Here is a 23,297-nt window from a genome sequence, read left to right as displayed (position 1 = left end):
TTGCATCCTGCAGGTTATTAGTCGGATCGTAACGGCATGATGGACCATTTTCGATTTCGCACTCCAAAGGATCTCGGTCTTCTAGATCGTATGAGCACATAGAGCTTTGTTCCACGGTTTCACCGAGCTTCACCATATTGTTGCCCCGAGATGCATGCGAACCACACCGCATGTTCTCACTGAGCCTTATCATACTGTCGCCCCGAGTTGCATGCGAACCACACCGCATGTTCTCACTGAGCCTTATCATACTGTCACCCCGAGATGCATGCGAATCACATCGCATGTTCTCACTGAGCCTTATCATACTGTCGCCCCGAGATGCATGCGAACCACACCGCATGTTCTCACTGAGCCTTATCATACTGTCACCCCGAGATGCATGCGAATCACATCGCATGTTCTCACTGAGCCTTATCATACTGTCGCCCCGAGATGCATGCGAGTCACATCGCATGTACTCACTGAGCCTTATCATACTGTCGCCCCGAGATGCATGCGAACCACATCGCATGTTCTCACTGAGCCTCATCACACTATTACCACAAAAAGCGTGTGAACTACATCAAACGTTCTCTCTGAGCTTTATCACATTATTTCCCCGAAACACGTGCGAACTCGCTCTGCCGGGTGTTAATGGCATAGTGCTACTGATCTTCCGAGGTCGAAGTGCTCATATCGTCATGGTCACTGCTATTGCCTTCACTACAGACATCCAACTCATCAGGGATGCGACCATCTGGCATTTTCCTCAACCTGTCGTGACTGTATTTGTACGATCGCTTACCGTCTAATGTCTTCGAGATATACCTGTCCCCTTCCAAGACTTCTGCTATCACAAGTGGACCTCTAAATTCTGGATCTAATTTAATTTCTTTCCTCATTTTGCGTAATACGAAATCACCGAGATTAAACCTAACCGCTTAAGCTTTAGCTTTGTCAAATCCATCCTCATCATACCTAGCACTAGTTTCCATCCACTTTATTGCTTGTCGTCTTATATTGGAGATATCGATACTTTTGATGTTATCGGGTAACAACAGATCGCGAAATCTTGCCGTTCTACCTATTAGTAGTTCTAATGAGCTCGAGTTTGTCACGCGGTTGGTGGTGCAATTCAAAGCCAACTGTATTTCCCCAATCGCGTCTTGCCACGGCCACCCGGTCGTCTCTACTACCGTGAACATATTTTCCAATGTACCCATAACACGCTCTACCTGTCCATTGGCTCTACTAGCACCGATCGCTATCAAGTGAACTTTAATTCGTTTGCTTTCGCAGAATTCTCGAAATTCTTTTACCCTTAAAACATCTTCTCCGATCTGCTATTATCCGGCAGGGACTCCCGAATAAAAATATAGCGGATTTAAGCGCTTTAATGGTGTTAAGGGAATCTATCTTACGAGTATGATGCAGGTATACGAATTTAGTGAAGACGTCGATCAAAACAATGACGTACTCCTTCGAATTGCTTTTACCACTCAACTTGCCTGTTATGTCCATGTGGACCGTATGCCAGGGTATGCTGGTCTTAGGTATAGGATGCAGTTCGGCTTGTATCTTACCTAAACTAGCTTTCGAAACTTGACAAGCATGACAGTTCTCAATGAATCGGCGAATGTACTTCGCCATCCCTTCGAACCAGTAATACTCGTATAGTTTCTCCAGCATTTTCTCCCAACCTTAGTGCATAATTGACTGGTGCACATGGTTAATAACAGACTATCTAAAACATCTTGGGACTATAGGTACACAGAGAATCCTGCCTTTTCTTTGTATTCTACGGTGCAGAGTACCGAACCGTAATTCGTATGTATTCGCGATGTCTTCCGCGAGTCCATCGTTTTGCAATCCCTTGACGACTTCCAAGGTTTGAGAATCACGACGTTGTCCCGCTAATAGCCAATCTTCCGAAATTTCGGCCAGTCAACTATTTTCTCTTTGATTTTGTCGAATTTAATAGGGTCAACGCCTGTGGGGTTTCGCGACAAGAAATTTGTGAGCCGTCCGTTTACTTTCCCGATACATAATGTCAAAAATAAAAGTCTGCAAGTAAGCCCATCACCTATGGTCCCTGTCATTTAAATGTACTTTATCACTCGATGCTTTCAACGAGTTGCAATCCGTGACGACAAGAAATTCCCGTCCCTATAGATAGTGACAGAAATGTTTTACGGCGTTTACGATAGCTATTGTATTGAGTTCATAGGAGTGATATCTGGATTCCGCGGGGCTGGTTCTTTTACTGTAATACTCTATTACCTTGTTCTTACCTTCGGCTTGATGCGTCAAAATCACCCCGTAACTCTCCGAGCTAGCGTCAGTAGGTAGTTCTATCGGGTAATTGGAGTTGAATATCGTTAGCACCGGCGCGTCGGTCAGGGTGGAAACTACCTGTTGTCTTATTTTCTCGTGTCTATCTGTCCAAGTTATATTTCTGTTATCTGAGATGAGCGCATACAGGGGTTTCATCATCTGTGAGAATTTAGGGATGAATTTTCGGAAGTACGGAGCTAACCCTATGAACTGCCTGAACTGTGTGACGGTCGTTGGCACGGGTGAAGAACTTCAGGTGTGTATTTTACCCGGGTTAGGACGAACTTCTCCGTTATGAATTACATATCGCAAATAGAGCACCGATGTCTTTAGAAAAGAACGTTTCGCAAAATTAAAAGAGAATTCGGCTTTTACGAGGGTATCTAATACGGTGTTCAATCTTTCTAAAGCTTGATCTATCGAGTTGGCAATAATTAGGACGTCATTGAAATAAATAACAACGTACGAATGAGGAAGGTCACCTAAGGCTTTGCGAATGACCCTCCGAAAGACGGACGGTGCAATTTTTCAGTCCAAACGGCATCGTTATCTACTCATATTGTCTGTCGGGGTAACGAACGCTGTAAACTCCGTTGGATTAGGATAAATAGAAATTTGGTGAAACCCGCTGGCCATATCCAGGCTAATAAAATGTCTCGCCTCTTGCAATCTCGCGACTTGATCCGCCATAAGGAGTAAAGGGTACCGATCCGCGACGATACTTTGATTTAGATCTCAGGGATCCACTCGTAATCTATCTGAGCCGTTTTTTTTTCACGAGTTACGGCTCGCTAATGGCGAATTACTAGGCCTTATAATCTTTGCTTTAATTAGAACGCTTGTTTTCTCACGTACCGCTCTTCGCTCCTCCTCGCTAAGTCTATAAGGACTTCCTCCTACGGTGGTGTTAGGATCAGTTAATCGTATTTCTAACCGGCCTGCATTTACGCGAATACGTAGGAAACCCGTAACGAATGAATCTTTGAATTTGTCGAGAAGAGAAATTGATCGACTTTTATTATCACCATGTACATCAGCGTCAACTTCATTAACGACGATCTCGTTTGCAGTGGTTTCATTACAGACACCAATCATTTTTGTTTTACACATAGCGAGGCTATTTTGTGTAATGTTACGTCAAAAACCAGACTTAGAGTTCCGCAACTAATCGCGACATCATATTTCAAATAACTATCAGCAAGGACATGAGAAATTATCTTCGATGTAAAAATCATTAATACACACAATGAACAAATGGGAGGCGTATGTTTAATACAGGTATTCCCTACTCCTCGCATTACTAATATGTCAGTCATTCCTTTGCCAGAAAATCTCGAGGCCGCGGACTCTTTAATTAGTGAACGCTCGGCTCCCGAATCGGAGTAAAATGGGAACGACTCACCCAGATGACTTGATCTATCCGTTGGTGCTTCCAGTACGTAGAAGTCGACTCGCCACTCGTTATTGAAATTATAGTTTCCTTCCATAATCAGATTGGCAGCTGCGCCCCATGCAGCGGAGTCGGAGCACGCGATTTTAAGGGTTAAAACGTGGTAGCGGTAATGGTTAGGTTTCACACTCGATTTGCACTAGCGACTGAATTGCGCACGATTTGCGACTTGCGCACGATGATCGTAAGTTCTAGCACTGTTATAATCGGCACTGATCCCACTTCTGATGTCGGGTTGGCGTTAAGATTTGAGTTAGGTTTGAGGGCGTGAAACGAATCCCTATTGGCGCTAGACGTGATCATTATGCAATAGAGGAGATATTTACTAGTGCAAATATGACTATGATGGAATTGGACAAGTAATCGCGATAATTAGATACTCGAGAAGCTAATGACAATGATCCTAGGCTCACTAACGAATCCGCGGTCAAGGGGATGACGAACTCTACTTTTCTTCAGCGTCTAAGTTGTACTCCATGTTAATGCACGAGGCAATCACTACGTATCTGAGAGTTACTTGAATCGTCTTTGAGATCGTACCGGAGAGTGGTTCTCCATCACGGTAACGCTGTCGAGGAAAACTATGACGGGTGTGCCTAAGGGCACGACATCATCGGATTCGTGGAGAAAAGCCTTCATTCGGAAAGTGAGGGAAATTGGCGTTACTGTTAATTGGTCAATTTCCATGTTGGTGGTTAGGGAAGGGTGCTAGCCGCCCTTAAGAGAAAGTTCGAGAAGAGGAAGCGTCGTTGGTGAGAAAAATAGATTTCTCCTATTTTCTAGTAGTTGGGACGAGGACTGTTTGTCGGTTTGAAGGACTTTAGTTAAACAGATCTTAAAATTTATAGCGTGTCCTCGGGCTAGCTGAACATGTACTGTGGAGACGCGTCGACATCTGGTAATCATCTTACTCAAAGAATAGAGTCTGCGTGTGGCGAGCCACGGGACAGAAATCGTTGAAATGCTTACCGTCGTGCCCCGTCCTAAGTATTTCTTTTAAGGAGAGCTATAGAGTTACTTCATGCCTTTGTTAGACAAAATGTTCATCCCTTGACCGCGACTACGTTCGGCGAATGGTTGTCGCCTCGAGCCCGAGCTCACTATCATAAATCTCAAATAAGTACAGTCGAATCGAATGACAACAGTTTCTTAATTCGGCTATGGTGAAATCTAAATTACAATACTAGGGGTCTTCCCAAAGTTCCGAAGGGAAGGTTCCAGTATTCTTTCATCTCCGACATATATATACATTTCACAATGTAATTTTCCATTATGTAAAATATATATATGCATATGTATATGTGAGTGTATTGTTATTCTCATTGTTTCTCAGATAGTTAATTGGTTGAATATTCCATAATGTGGATTTCGTATATAATTCTCTAGGTTCGTAGAAATGTAATTCTATATATTTATTTCTTTGCGTTTTAATGGTTTAATAACGTATACATACATATATATATATATTATGAATTTTTCCCAAAGATACGCGTACGCATGTGTATATCTATATATGTGTGTGTCGCAGAGCAATCTTGTATACAATTTTCACTTTCATTAGAATGCTGATGTAGTGTAGTATATTTTATTTCTTTTATATTTTATTAGATTACCAATTATTCAGATTCACGAAGTAGGTCACACACACAGATATGCATACACGTGTGTGTATATACATGTGTTTTCGCAGAGAAATCTCATACATTTGAATCGCGACTTGTTTTATTTATCGGTTCATTTAATTATTTCATTTTCTTTGTATTTTATATGTCATTGCTGATTGGTTGTAGTGTTTCTCCTTATTGACTCATTTATATCATTCTTTTTATTTTGATTGGTTAGTTATTAGTTAATTTATTATTATTGGTCGTGTTTAATTATTCAAAAGTTATTGGTTCACGTGGCGTCACGTGCGGAACGCGGGACGTGACAATAGTATTACGTTTTAACGTATAGCGTTATATAGTATTACTTTATAACGTATAACGTTATATAGAATTACGTTATAACGTATAACGTTATATACTATTACGATATAACGTATAATGTTATATACTATTACGATATAAAGCATAACATTATATACAATTGCCACACAACGTGTAACGTTATATAGTATTACGTTGTAACGTATAACGTTATATAGTACTACGTTATGACGTATAACGATATATATATCACGTTATAACATATAACGGTATATACTATTACGGTATAACGTATAACGTTATGTGGTATTACGTTATAAGGTATAACGATATATACTAATACTATACATCGTGTAACATTATATAGTATTACGTTATAACGTATAACATTATATTCTATATCGTTATAACGTATAACGTTACATAGTATTACGATATAACGTATAACGTCATATATTATTACTATACAACGTGTAACGTTATATAGCATTACGGTATAACGTATAACATTATATTCTATATCGTTATAACGTATAACATTATAAACTATTACGATATAACGTATAGCGTTATACACTATTACTACATATCGTGTAACGTTATATAGTATTACGTTATAACATATAACGTTATATACTATTACGGTATAACGTATAAAGTTATGAAGTATTACGTTATAATGTATAATGTTATTTACTATTACGGCATAACGTATAACATTATGTAGTATTACGTTATAACGTATGACGTTATATAGTATTACGTGATAACGTTTAACGTTACACCCTCTTACGGTATAACGTGTAACGTTATATAGTATTACGTTATAACGTATAACGTTATATACTATTACGATATGACGTGTAACGCTGTATACTATTACGATATGACGTATAACGTTATATACTATTGCGATATACCGCATAACGTTATATACTAATACTATACATCGTGCAACGTTATATAGTATTACGTTATAACGTATAACATTATATACTCTATCGTTATAACGTATAACGTTATACGGTGTTACGTTATATCGTTATATCGGATAACGTTATATGGTATTACGTTATATGGTATAACATTATATACTATTACTATATAACGTATAGCGATATGTACTATTACTATACAACGTGTAACGTTATATAGTATTGAGTTATAACGTATAGCGGTATATACTATTTCGGTATAATGTATAGCGTTATGTAGTATTACCTTATAACGTATAACGTTATATAGCATTACGTTAGATCTTATAACGTTATATACTAATACTATACATCGTGTAAAGTTATGTAGTATTACGTTATAACGTATAACGATATATGGTATTACGTTATAACGTATAACATTATATACTATTACGATATAACGTATAGCGTTATATACTATTACTATACAGCGTGTAACGTTATATAGTATTACGTTATAACGTATAACGGTATATACTAATTCGGTATAATGTATAACGTTATGTAGTATTACGTTATAACGTATAACGTCATATAGCATTTCGTTAGAACGTATAACGTTATATAGCATTACGTTAGAACGTATAACGTTATATAGTATTACGTTATAACTTATAACATTACATACTATTACGATATAACGTGCAACGTTATATAGTATTACGTTATAACGTATAACGGTATATACTAATTCGGTATAATGTATAACGTTATGTAGTATTACGTTATAACGTATAACGTCATATAGCATTTCGTTAGAACGTATAACGTTATATAGCATTACGTTAGAACGTATAACGTTATATAGTATTACGTTATAACTTATAACATTACATACTATTACGATATAACGTGCAACGTTATATAGTATTAAGTTATATCGTATAACGGTATATACTATTTCGGTATTATGTATAACGTTATGTAGTATTACGTTATAACGTACAACGTTATATAGCATTACGTTAGAACGTATAACGCTATATAGTATTACGTTTTAACGTATAGCGTTATATAGTATTACGTAATAACGTATAACGTTATATACTATTACGATATGACGTATAACGTTATATACTATTACGATATACCGCATACCGTTATATACTAATACCATACATCGTGTAACGTTAAATAGTATTACGTTATAACGAGTAACGTTATATACTATCACGTTATAACGTATAACGTTATATATTATCACGTTATAACGTATAACGTTATATACTATTACGGTATAACGTATAACGTTATGTAGTATTACGTTATAACGTATAACGGTATATACTATTACGGTATAATGTATAACGTTATATACTATTACTATACATCGTGTAAAGTTATGTAGTATTACGTTATAACGTATAACGTTATATGGAATTACGTTATAACGTATAACATTATATACTATTACGATATATCGTATAACGTTATATACTATTACGATATGACGTATAACGTTGTATACTATTACGATATACCGCATAACGTTATATACTATTACCATACAACGTGTAACGTTTTATAGTATTACGTTATAAAGAATAACGGTATGTACTAATTCGGTGTAATGTATAACGTTATGTAGTATTACGTTATAACGTATAACGTTATATAGCCTTAAGTTAGAACGTATAACGTTGAATAGCGTTACGTTATAACGTATGACGTTATATACTATTACGGTATTACGTATAACGTTATATAGTGTTACGTTATAATGTATGACGTTATATACTATTACGATATACCGCATAACGTTACATACTATTACCATACAACGTGTTACGTTATATAGTGTTACGTTATAACGTATAACGGTATATACTATTTCGGTATAATGTATAACGTTATGTAGTATTACGTTATAACGCATAACGTTATATAGCATTACGTTAGAACATATAACGTTAAATAGCGTTACGTTATAACGTATAACGTTATATACTATTACGGTATTACGTATAACGTTATATAGTATTACGTTATAACGTATAACATTATATACTATTACGATATAACGTGCAACGTTATATAGTAGTACGTTATAACGTGTAACGTTATATACTATTACTATACAACGTGTAAAGTTACATAGTATTACGTTGTAACGTATAACGTTATATACTACTACGTTATAACGAGTAACGTTATATACTATCACGTTATAACGTATAAGGGTATATACTATTACGGTATAACGTATAACGTTATGTGGTATTACGTTATAACGTATAACATTATATAGCATTACGTTAGATCTTATAACGTTATATACTAATACTATACATCGTGTAAAGTTATGTAGTATTACGTTATAACGTATAACGTTATATGGTATTACGTTATAACGTATAACATTATATACTATTACGATATAACGTATAGCGTTATATACTATTACTATACAACGTGTAACGTTATATAGTATTACGTTATAACGTATAACGGTATATACTAATTCGGTATAATGTATAACGTTATGTAGTATTACGTTATAACGTATTACGTTATATAGCATTTCGTTAGAACGTATAACGTTATATAGCATTACGTTAGAACGTATAACGTTATATAGTATTACGTTATAACTTATAACATTACATGCTATTACGATATAACGTGCAACGTTATATAGTATTACGTTATAACGTATAACGGTATATACTAATTCGGTATAATGTATAACGTTATATAGTGTTACGTTATAACGTACAACGTTATATACTATTATGTTATAACGTATAACGTTATATATTATTACGTTATAACGTATAACGTTATATGGTATTACGAAATAACGTATAACGTTGCATACAAATACGGTTTAATGTATAACGATATGGAGTATTACGTCATAACGTATAACTTTATATTCTATTACGGTATAACGTATAACGTTATATACTATCACGTTATAACGTATAATTTTATATACTATTACGGTATAACGTATAACGTTATATAGCATTACGTTAGAACGTATAACGTTATATAGTGTTACGTTATAACGTATAACGTTATATACTATTACGCTATAACGTATAACGCTATATACTATTACGGTATAACGTATAACGTTATGTAGTATTACGTTATAACGTATAACGGTATATACTATTACGGTGTAACGTATAACGTTATATACAAGTACTATACATCGTGTAAAGATATGTAGAATTACGTAATAACGTATAACTTTATATGGTACTACGTTATAACGTATAACATTGTATACTATTGCGGTATGACGTATAGCGCTATATACTATTGCTATACAACGTGTAACGTTATATAGTATTAGGTTATAACGTATAACGGTATATACTATTTCGGTATAATGTATGACGTTATGTAGTATTACGTTATAATGTATAACGTTATATAGCATTACGTTAGAACGTATAACGTTATATAGTATTACGTCTTAACGTATAGCGTTATATAGTATTACGTAATAACGTATAACGTTATATACTACTACGTTATAACGTATAACGTTGTATAGTATTACGTTATAAGGTATAACGTTATATACTATTACGATATGACGTATAACGTTATATACTATTACGATATACCGCATAACGTTATATACTATTACCATACACCGTGTTACGTTATATAGTATTACGTTAGAATGTATAACGGTATATACTATTACGGTATAACGTGTAACGTTACATACTATTACGATTTCACATATAACGTTATATACTATTTTAGTATATATCGTTTAACGTTATATAGCATTTCGTTAGAATGTATAACGTTATATAGTGGTATGTTCTAATGTATGACGTTATATACTATTACGATATGACGTATAACGTTATATACTATTACGATATACCGCATAACGTTATATACTATTACCATACAACGTGTTACGTTATATAGTATTACGTTAGAATGTATAACGGTATATACTATTACGGTATAACGTGTAACGTTATATACTATTACGATTTAACATATAACGTTATATACTATTTTAGTATATATCGTTTAACGTTATATAGCATTTCGTTAGAATGTATAATGTTATATAGTATTACGTAATAACGTATAACGTTATATAGTATTTCGTTACAACGTATAACATTTTATACTAACACAATACATCGTGTAAAGTTATATAGTACTACATTGTAACGTATAAAGTTATATAGTACTACGTAATAATAAGTAACGTTATATACTATCCGTTATAACGTATAACGTTATGTGGTATTACGTTATAACGTTTAACGTTATATATTGATACTATACATAGTGTAACGTTATATAGTATTTGGTTATAACGTATAACGGTATATACTATTTCGGTATAATGTATAACGTTATGTAGTATTATGTTATAACGTATAGCGCTATATAGCATTACGTTATAACGTATAACGGTATATACAATTACGTTATAACGTATAACATTATATACTATATCGTTATAACGCATAACGTTAGACGGTATTACGTTATCACGTATAACATTATATACTATTACTATATAACGTATAACCATATATACTATTACTATACAACGTGTAACGTTATATAGTATTAAGTTATAACGTATAACGGTATATACTATTACGGTATAATGTATAACGTTATATAGTATTACGTTATAACGTATAACGGTATATGCTATTGTGGTATAACGTATAACGGTATATACTATTGTGGTATAACGTATAACGTTATATACTAGTACTATACATCGTGTAAAGTTATGTAGAATTACGTTATAACGTATAACGTTATATGGTATTACGTTATAACGTATAACATTGTATACTATTGCGATATAACGTATAGCGCTATATACTATTCCTATACAACGTGTAACGTTATATAGTATTACGATATGACGTATAACGTTATATACTATTACGATATACCGCATACCGTTATATACTAATACCATACATCGTGTAACGTTAAATAGTATTACGTTATAACGTATAACGGTATATACTATTTCGGTATAATGTATAACGTTATGTAGTATTACGTTATAACGTACAACTTTATATTGTACTACGTTATAACGAGTAACGTTATATACTATCACGGTATAACGTATAACGTTATATATTATCACGTTATAACGTATAACGTTATATACTATTACGGTATAACGTATAACGTTATGTAGTATTACGTTATAACGTATAACGGTATATACTATTACGGTATAACGTATAACGTTATATACTAGTACTATACATCGTGTAAAGTTATGTAGTATTACGTTATAACGTATAACGTTATATGGTATTACGTTATAACGTATAACATTATATACTATTACGATATAACGTGCAACGTTATATAGTATTACGTTATAACGTATAACGGTATATACTAATTCGGTATAATGTATAACGTTATGTAGTATTACGTTATAACGTATAACGTTATATAGCATTACGTTAGATCTTATAACGTTATATACTAATACTATACATCGTGTAAAGTTATGTAGTATTACGTTATAACGTATAACGATATATGGTATTACGTTATAACGTATAACATTATATACTATTACGATATAACGTATAGCGTTATATACTATTACTACACAGCGTGTAACGTTATATAGTATTACGTTATAACGTATAACGGTATATACTAATTCGGTATAATGTACAACGTTATGTAGTATTACGTTATAACGTATAACGTCATATAGCATTTCGTTAGAACGTATAACGTTATATAGCATTACGTTAGAACGTATAACGTTATATAGTATTACGTTATAACTTATAACATTACATACTATTACGATATAACGTGCAACGTTATATAGTATTAAGTTATATCGTATAACGGTATATACTATTTCGGTATTATGTATAACGTTATGTAGTATTACGTTATAACGTACAACGTTATATAGCATTACGTTAGAACGTATAACGCTATATAGTATTACGTTTTAACGTATAGCGTTATATAGTATTACGTAATAACGTATAACGTTATATACTATTACGATATGACGTATAACGTTATATACTATTACGATATACCGCATACCGTTATATACTAATACCATACATCGTGTAACGTTAAATAGTATTACGTTATAACGAGTAACGTTATATACTATCACGTTATAACGTATAACGTTATATATTATCACGTTATAACGTATAACGTTATATACTATTACGGTATAACGTATAACGTTATGTAGTATTACGTTATAACGTATAACGGTATATACTATTACGGTATAATGTATAACGTTATATACTAGTACTATACATCGTGTAAAGTTATGTAGTATTACGTTATAACGTATAACGTTATATGGTATTACGTTATAACGTATAACATTATATACTATTACGATATATCGTATAACGTTATATACTATTACGATATGACGTATAACGTTGTATACTATTACGATATACCGCATAACGTTATATACTATTACCATACAACGTGTAACGTTTTATAGTATTACGTTATAAAGAATAACGGTATGTACTAATTCGGTGTAATGTATAACGTTATGTAGTATTACGTTATAACGTATAACGTTATATAGCATTACGTTAGAACGTATAACGTTGAATGGCGTTACGTTATAACGTATGATGTTATATACTATTACGGTATTACGTATAACGTTATATAGTGTTACGTTATAATGTATGACGTTATATACTATTACGATATACCGCATAACGTTACATACTATTACCATACAACGTGTTACGTTATATAGTGTTACGTTATAACGTATAACGGTATATACTATTTCGGTATAATGTATAACGTTATGTAGTATTACGTTATAACGCATAACGTTATATAGCATTACGTTAGAACGTATAACGTTAAATAGCGTTACGTTATAACGTATAACGTTATATACTATTACGGTATTACGTATAACGTTATATAGTATTACGTTATAACGTATAACATTATACACTATTACGATATAACGTGCAACGTTATATAGTAGTACGTTATAACGTGTAACGTTATATACTATTACTATACAACGTGTAAAGTTACATAGTATTACGTTGTAACGTATAACGTTATATACTACTACGTTATAACAAGTAACGTTATATACTATCACGTTATAACGTATAAGGGTATATACTATTACGGTATAACGTATAACGTTATGTGGTATTACGTTATAACGTATAACTTTATATAGCATTACGTTAGAACGTATAACGTTATATACTAATACTATACATCGTGCAACGTTATATAGTATTACGTTATAACGTATAACATTATATACTCTATCGTTATAACGTATAACGTTATACGGTATTACGATATATCGTTATATCGTATAACGTTATATGGTATTACGTTATATGGTATAACATTATATACTATTACTATATGACGTATAGCGATATGTACTATTACTATACAGAGTGTAACGTTATATAGTATTGAGTTATAACGTATAGCGGTATATACTATTTCGCTATAATGTATAGCGTTATGTAGTATTACGTTATAACGTATAACGTTATATAGCATTACGTTAGATCTTATAACGTTATATACTAATACTATACATCGTGCAATGTTATGTAGTATTACGTTATAACGTATAACGTTATATGGTATTACGTTATAACGTATAACATTATATACTATTACGATATAACGTATAGCGTTATATACTATTACTATACAACGTGTAACGTTATATAGTATTACGTTATAACGTATAACGGTATATACTAATTCGGTATAATGTATAACGTTATGTAGTATTTCGTTATAACGTATAACGTTATATAGCATTTCCTTAGAACGTATAACGTTATATAGCATTACGTTAGAACGTATAACGTTATATAGTATTACGTTATAACTTATAACATTACATGCTATTACGATATAACGTGCAACGTTATATAGTATTACGTTATAACGTATAACGGTATATACTATTTCGGTATAATGTATAACGTTATATAGTGTTACGTTATAACGTACAACGTTATATACTATTACGTTATAACGTATAACGTTATATATTATTACGTTATAACGTATAACGTTATATGGTATTACGAAATAACGTATAACGTTGCATACAAATACGGTTTAATGTATAACGTTATGGAGTATTACGTCATAACGTATAACTTTATATTCTATTACGGTATAACGTATAACGTTATATACTATCACGTTATAACGTATAATTTTATATACTATTACGGTATAACGTATAACGTTATATAGCATTACGTTATAACGTATAACATTATATACTATTACGATATAACGTATAGCGTTATATACTATTACTATACAACGTGTAACGTTATATAGTATTACGTTATAACGTATAACGGTATATACTACTACGTTATAACGAGTAACGTTATATACTATCACGTTATAACGTATAAGGGTATATACTATTACGGTATAACGTATAACGTTATGTGGTATTACGTTATAACGTATAACTTTATATAGCATTACGTTAGAACGTATAACGTTATATAGTATTACGTTGTAACGTATAACGTTATATAGTAACACGTTATAACGTATAACGTTATATAGTATTACGTTATAACGTATAACGTTATATACTATTACGATATGACGTGTAACGCTGTATAGTATTACGATATGACGTGTAACGCTGTATACTATTACGATATGACGTATAACGTTATATACTATTACGATATACCGCATAACGTTATATACTAATACTATACATCGTGCAATGTTATGTAGTATTACGTTATAACGTATAAAGATATATGGTATTACGTTATAACGTATAACATTATATACTATTACGATATAACGTATAACGTTATATACTATTACGATATGACGTAAAACGTTGTATACAATTACGATATACCGCATAACGTTATATACTATTACCATACAACGTGTAACATAATATAGTATTACGTTATAACGTATAACGGTATGTACTAATTCGGTGTAATGTATAACGTTATGTAGTATTACGTTATAACGTATAACGTTATATAGCATTACGTTAGAATGTATAACGTTGAATAGCGTTACGTTATAACGTATGACGTTATATACTATTACGGTATTACGTATAACGTTATATAGTGTTACGTTATAATGTATGACGTTATATACTATTACGATATACCGCATAACGTTATATACTATTACCATACAACGTGTTACGTTATATAGCGTTACGTTATAACGTATAACGGTATATACTATTTCGGTATAATGTATAACGTTATGTAGTATTACGTTATAACGCATAACGTTATATAGCATTACGTTAGAACGTATAACGTTAAATAGCGTTACGTTATAACGTATAACGTTATATACTATTACGGTATTACGTATAACGTTATATAGTATTACGTTATAACGTATAACATTATATACTATTTCGATATAACGTGCAACGTTATATAGTAGTACGTTATAACGTATAACGTTATTTACTATTATTATACAACGTGTAAAGTTATATAGTATTACGTTGTAACGTATAACGTTATATACTACTACGTTATAACGAGTAACGTTATATACTATCACGTTATAACGTATAAGGGTATATACTATTACGGTATAACGTATAACGTTATGTTGTATTACGTTATAACGTATAACTTTATATAGCATTACGTTAGAACGTATAACGTTATATACTAATACTATACATCGTGCAACGTTATATAGTATTACGTTATAACGTATAACATTATATACTCTATCGTTATAACGTATAACGTTATACGGTATTACGTTATATCGTTATATCGTATAACGTTATATGGTATTACGTTATATGGTATAACATTATATACTATTACTATATAACGTATAGCGATATGTACTATTACTATACAGCGTGTAACGTTATATAGTATTGAGTTATAACGTATAGCGGTATATACTATTTCGGTATAATGTATAGCGTTATGTAGTATTACGTTATAACGTATAACGTTATATAGCATTACGTTAGATCTTATAACGTTATATACTAATACTATACATCGTTTAAAGCTATGTGGTATTACGTTATAACGTATAACGTTATATGGTATTACGTTATAACGTATAACATTACATACTATTACGATATAACGTATAGCGTTATATACTATTACTATACAACGTGTAACGTTATATAGTATTACGTTATAACGTATAACGGTATATACTAATTCGGTATAATGTATAACGTTATGTAGTATTACGTTATAACGTATAACGTTATATAGCATTTCGTTAGAACGTATAACGTTATATAGCATTACGTTAGAACGTATAACGTTATATAGTATTACGTTATAACTTATAACATTACATACTATTACGTTATAACGTGCAACGTTATATAGTATTACGTTATAACGTATAACGGTATATACTAATTCCGTATAATGTATAACGTTATATAGTGTTACGTTATAACGTACAACGTTATATACTATTACGTTATAACGTATAACGTTATATATTATTACGTTATAACGTATAACGTTATATGGTATTACGAAATAACGTATAACGTTACATACTAATACGGTTTAATGTATAGCGATATGGAGTATTACGTCATAACGTATAACTTTATATTCTATTACGGTATAACGTATAACGTTATATACTATCACGCTATAACGTATAACGTTATATACTATTACGGTATAACGTATAACGTTATATAGCATTACGTTAGAACGTATAACGTTATATAGTGTTACGTTATAACGTATAACGTTATATACTATTACGCTATAACGTATAACGCTATATACTATTACGGTATAACGTATAACGTTATGTAGTATTACGTTATAACGTATAACGGTATATACTATTGTGGTATAACGTTTAACGTTATATACTAGTACTATACATCGTGTAAAGTTATGTAGAATTACGTTATAACGTATAACGTTATATGGTATTACGTTATAACGTATAACATTGTATACTATTGCGATATAACGAATAGCGCTATATACTATTGCTATACAGCGTGTAACGTTATATAGTATTAAGTTATAACGTATAACGGTATATACTATTTCGGTATTATGTATAACGTTATGTAGTATTACGTTATAACGTACAACGTTATATAGCATTACGTTAGAACGTATAACGTTATATAGTATTACGTTATAACTTATAACATTACATGCTATTACGTTATAACGTGCAACGTTATATAGTATTACGTTATAACGTATAACGGTATATACTATTTCGGTATAATGTATAACGTTATGTAGTATTACGTTATAACGTACAACGTTATATTGTACTACGTTATTACGAGTAACGTTACATACTATCACGTTATAACGTATAACGTTATATATTATCACGTTATAACGTATAACGTTATATACTATTACGATATAACGTGCAACGTTATATAGTATTACGTTATAACGTATAACGGTATATACTAATTCGGTATAATGTATAACGTTATGTAGTATTACGTTATAACGTATAACGTTATATGGTATTACGTTATAACGTATAACATTATATACTATTACGATATAACGTGCAACGTTATATAGTATTACGTTATAACGTATAACGGTATATACTAATTCGGTATAATGTATAACATTATGTAGTATTACGTTATAACGTATAACGTTATATAGCATTTCGTTGGAACGTATAACGTTAAATAGTATTACGTTATAACGTATAACGTTATATACTTTTACGATATGACGTATAACGTTATATACTATTACGATATACCGCATAACGTTATATACTATTACCATACAACGTGTAACGTTACATAGTATTACGTTATGACGTATAACGTTATATACTATTACGATATAACGTATAATGTTATATACTATTACGATATAACGCATGACGTTATATGCAATTACTATACAACGTGTAACGTTATATAGCATTACGTTATTACGTATAACGGTATATACTAATTCGGTATAATGTATAACGTTATATAGTATTGCGTTATAACGTATAACATTATATACTATTACGATATAACGTGCAACGTTATATAGTATTACGTTATAACGTATAACGGTATATACTAATTCGGTATAATGTATAACGTTATGTAGTATTACGTTATAACGTATAACGTTATATAGCATTTCGTTAGAACGTATAACGTTATATAGTATTACGTTATAACGTATAACGTTATATACTTTTACGATATAACTTATAGCGTTATAAACTATTACTATACAACGTGTAACGTTATACAGTATTGCGTTATAACGTATAACGGTATATACTAATTCGGTATAATGTATAACGTTATATAGTATTGCGTTATAACGTATAACATTATATACTATTACGATATAACGTGCAACGTTATATAGTATTACGTTATAACGTATAACGGTATATACTATTTCGGTATAATGTATAACGTTATGTAGTATTACGATATAACGTATAACGTTATATAGCATTTCGTTAGAACGTATAACGTTATATAGTGTTACGTTATAACGTATAACGTTTTATACTATTACGGTATAACGTATAACGTTATGTAGTATTACGTTATAACGAATAACGTTATATAGTATTACGTTATAACGTATAACATTATATACTCTATCGTTAAAACGTATAACGATATACGGTATTACGTTATATCGTTATATCGTATAAAGTTATATGGTATTACGTTATACGGTATAACATTATATACTATTACTATATAACGTATAGCGATATGTACTATTACTACACAACGTGTAACGTTATATAGTATTGAGTTATAACGTATAGCGGTATATACTATTTAGGTATAATGTATAGCGTTATCTAGTATTACGTTATAACGTATAACGTTATATAGCATTACGTTAGATCTTATAACGTTATATACTAATACTATACATTGTGTAAAGTTATGTAGTATTACGTTATAACGTATAACGTTATATGGTATTACGTTATAACGTATAACGTTATATAGCATTTCGTTAGAACGTATAACGTTATATAGCATTACGTTAGAACGTGCAACGTTATATAGTATTACGTTATAACGTATAACGGTATATACTAATTCGGTATAATGTATAACGTTATGTAGTATTACGTTATAACGTATAACGTTATATAGCATTTCGTTAGAACGTATAACGTTATATAGTATTACGTTATAACGTATAACGTTATATACTTTTACGATATGACGTATAACGTTATATACTACTACGATATACCGCATAACGTTATATACTATTACCATACAACGTGTAACGTTATATAGTATTACGTTATGACGTATAACGCTATATACTATTACGATATAACGTATAATGTTATATACTTTTACGATATGACGTATAACGTTATATACTATTACGATATAACGTGCAACGTTATATACTATTACGTTATAACGTATAACGGTATATACTAATTCGGTATAATGTATAACGTTATATAGTATTGCGTTATAACGTATAACATTATATACTATTATGATATAACGTGCAACGTTATATTGTATTACGTTATAACGTATAACGGTATATACTAATTCGGTATAATGTATAACGTTATGTAGTATTACGTTATAACGTATAACGTTATATAGCATTTCGTTAGAACGTATAATGTTATATAGTATTACGTTATAACGTATAACGTTATATACTTTTACGATATAGGGTATAGCGTTATATACTATTACTATACAACGTGTAACGTTATACGGTATTGCGTTATAACGTATAACGGTATATACTAATTCGGTATAATGTATAACGTTATATAGTATTGCGTTATAACGTATAACATTATATACTCTATCGTTATAACGTATAACGTTATACGGTATTACGTTATATCGTTATATCGTATAACGTTATATGGTACTACGTTATATGGTATAACATTATATACTATTACTATATAACGTATAGCGATATGTACTATTACTATACAACGTGTAACGTTATATAGTATTGAGTTATAACGTATAGCGGTATATACTATTTCGGTATAATGTATGGCGTTATGTAGTATTACGTTATAACGTATAACGTTATATAGCATTACGTTAAATCTTATAACGTTATATACTAATACTATACATCGTGTAAAGTTATGTAGTATTACGTTATAACGTATAACGTTATATGGTATTACGTTATAACGTATAACATTATATACTATTACGATATAACGTATAGCGTTATATACTACTACCATACATCGTGTAACGTTAAATAGTATTACGTATATTAGTATTACGTTAAATAGTATTACGTATATACTATTTCGGTATAATGTATAACGTTATGTAGTATTACGTTATAACGTACAACGTTATATTGTACTACGTTATAACGAGTAACGTTATATACTATCACGTTGTAACGTATAACGGTATATACTATTACGGTATAACGTATAACGTTATATAGTACTACGTTATAACGTATAACGTTATATAGTACTACATTATAACGTATAACGTTATATACTATTGCGATATACTGCATAACGTTATATACTATTACCATACAACGTGTTACGTTATATAGTATTACGTTATAACGTATATCGGTATATACTATTACGATATATCGTATAACGTTATATAGCATTACGTTAGAACGTATAACGTTATATAGTATTACGATTTAACGTATAGCTTTATATAGTATTGCGTTATAACTTATAACGTTGTATAGTATTACGTTATAACGTATAACGTTATATACTATTACGAAATAACGTATAATGTTATATACTATTACGATGTAACGCATAACGTTATATACAATTGCCATACAACGTGTAACGTTATATAGTATTACGTTGTAACTTATAACGGTATATAGTACTACGTTATAACGTATAACGGTATATACTATTACGGTATAACGTGTAACGTTATATACTATTACGTTATAACGTATAACGGTATATACTATTACGGTATAACGTGTAACGTTATATACTATTATGTTATAACGTATAACGGTATATACTATTACGGTATAACGTATAACATTATGTAGTATTACGTTATAACGTATGACGTTATATACAATTACGCTATAACGTATGACGTTATATACAATTACGCTATAACGTATGACGTTATATAGTATTACTATACAACGCGTAACGTAATATAGTATTACGTAATAACGTATAACGTTGTATAGTATTAGGATATAACGTATAACGTTGTATAGTGTTACGATATAAAGTATAACGATATGTAATATACCGTTACAACGTATAAGGTTACATAGTTTTACGATATAACGTATGACGTTATATAACAATACGATATAGCGTATAAAGTTATGTAGTATGCCGTTACAACGCTGAACGTTATATTGTATTACGATATAACGTTTAACGATCAATAGTATTACGATATAACGTATAACGTTATGTAGTATATCGTAACAACGTATAACGTTTTATATTCTTACGATATAACGTATAACGTTGTATTGTATTTCGATATAACGTATAACGTTATATAGTATTACGTTATAACGTATAACATTACATTCTATATCGTTATAACGTATAACGGTATATACTATTACGGTATAACGTATAACGTTATGTAGTATTACGTTATAACGTATAACGTAATATAGTATTACGTTATAACGTATAACATTACATTCTATATCGTTATAACGTATAACGTTATATAGCATTACGTTAGAGCGTATAACGTTATATAGTGTTACGTTTCGCTATCGATATTTTCAAATTTTAAACAATGTAGTAGTCGCTGCGACCAGAAACAGTCTAAGGACTGTTTCAATTATATAATTCCTGTTAGATTAAGTAGCGTTGATTGGAGTTTAGGCCACTGGTCAACAATCTCCACGTTTCGGCTAACCTGCTATGCGCAGGAATACTAGCACGGGAGAGGATTGTTTGGAATAAACAATTATATTATAAATAATTATTACTGGCGGAATTAATGACGAATTATACTAATTATTGAGATTATTTATTATTTTAATTATTAATTATTAATAATAATTAAAGTTTACTCACCTGGCGTTGGCCTCCGCTCATGAACGGGCAGGCCGCTGGGGTGATTCCGCTTTTACAAAGATGGACACTTCTATAATTTTTCGTTTTAATCTTTACTTAATTTGAACAGTGTAAACAACAGTGTGTCCGGTCGTGTTTAACAATTCGAGATACTATCACAAAAATTGAGCCAACTATTGTTTAAATTCTAACAGACTAATAACAATTATTTTATAATTCGAACTGACTAATAACATTTATATCTCGTAATTCTTAAACTCGAACTGGAACGAACAATTATTCTCTAATCCTAACTTAAATTCTAATTAAATCAACTGAACGAACTGATATCAGACTCACTCAAATTCAATTGAACGACTAATAATTACTCTCCTTATTTTCTCTAAATTCTCCCGAACGCTAGCAATTACTCTTCTATTCCTTTATTCAACTGACCCGCTAACAATTACTCTTCTTTATTTTCGTTAAATTCTCCCGAACGCTACAATTTCTCTCCTATTCCTTTATTCAACTGACCCGCTAACAATTACTCTCTCT

General features: G+C 31.0%; 2 long non-coding RNA genes across 15 annotated transcripts in view; both read right to left on the bottom strand.

Annotated features, from left to right (window-relative positions):
• The window catches only part of LOC126917986 (uncharacterized), a 31,783-nt gene extending 8,570 nt beyond the window's left edge, over positions 1 to 23,213 (bottom strand). The window contains exon 1 of the long non-coding RNA XR_007711183.1: positions 23,171 to 23,213. This is a non-coding gene — a long non-coding RNA (uncharacterized LOC126917986). The remainder of the gene's footprint in view (positions 1 to 23,170) is intronic.
• Positions 1 to 23,297, bottom strand: part of LOC126917982 (uncharacterized) — a 446,175-nt gene that overhangs the window by 8,813 nt on the left and 414,065 nt on the right. For 11 of the 14 annotated variants that reach the window (XR_007711163.1, XR_007711159.1, XR_007711165.1 and 8 more), the window contains one exon: positions 23,256 to 23,289. The exons of the other annotated variants lie outside the window; for them this stretch is intronic. This is a non-coding gene — a long non-coding RNA (uncharacterized LOC126917982). Of the gene's footprint in view, positions 1 to 23,255; positions 23,290 to 23,297 lie in introns of those variants that run through there. 14 annotated transcript variants of the gene reach the window in all.

Source organism: Bombus affinis, chromosome 6 (genome assembly GCF_024516045.1).
Source record: "Bombus affinis isolate iyBomAffi1 chromosome 6, iyBomAffi1.2, whole genome shotgun sequence".
Classification (NCBI taxonomy): domain Eukaryota; kingdom Metazoa; phylum Arthropoda; class Insecta; order Hymenoptera; family Apidae; genus Bombus; species Bombus affinis.
This window is presented reverse-complemented; position numbering and strand designations above follow the sequence as displayed.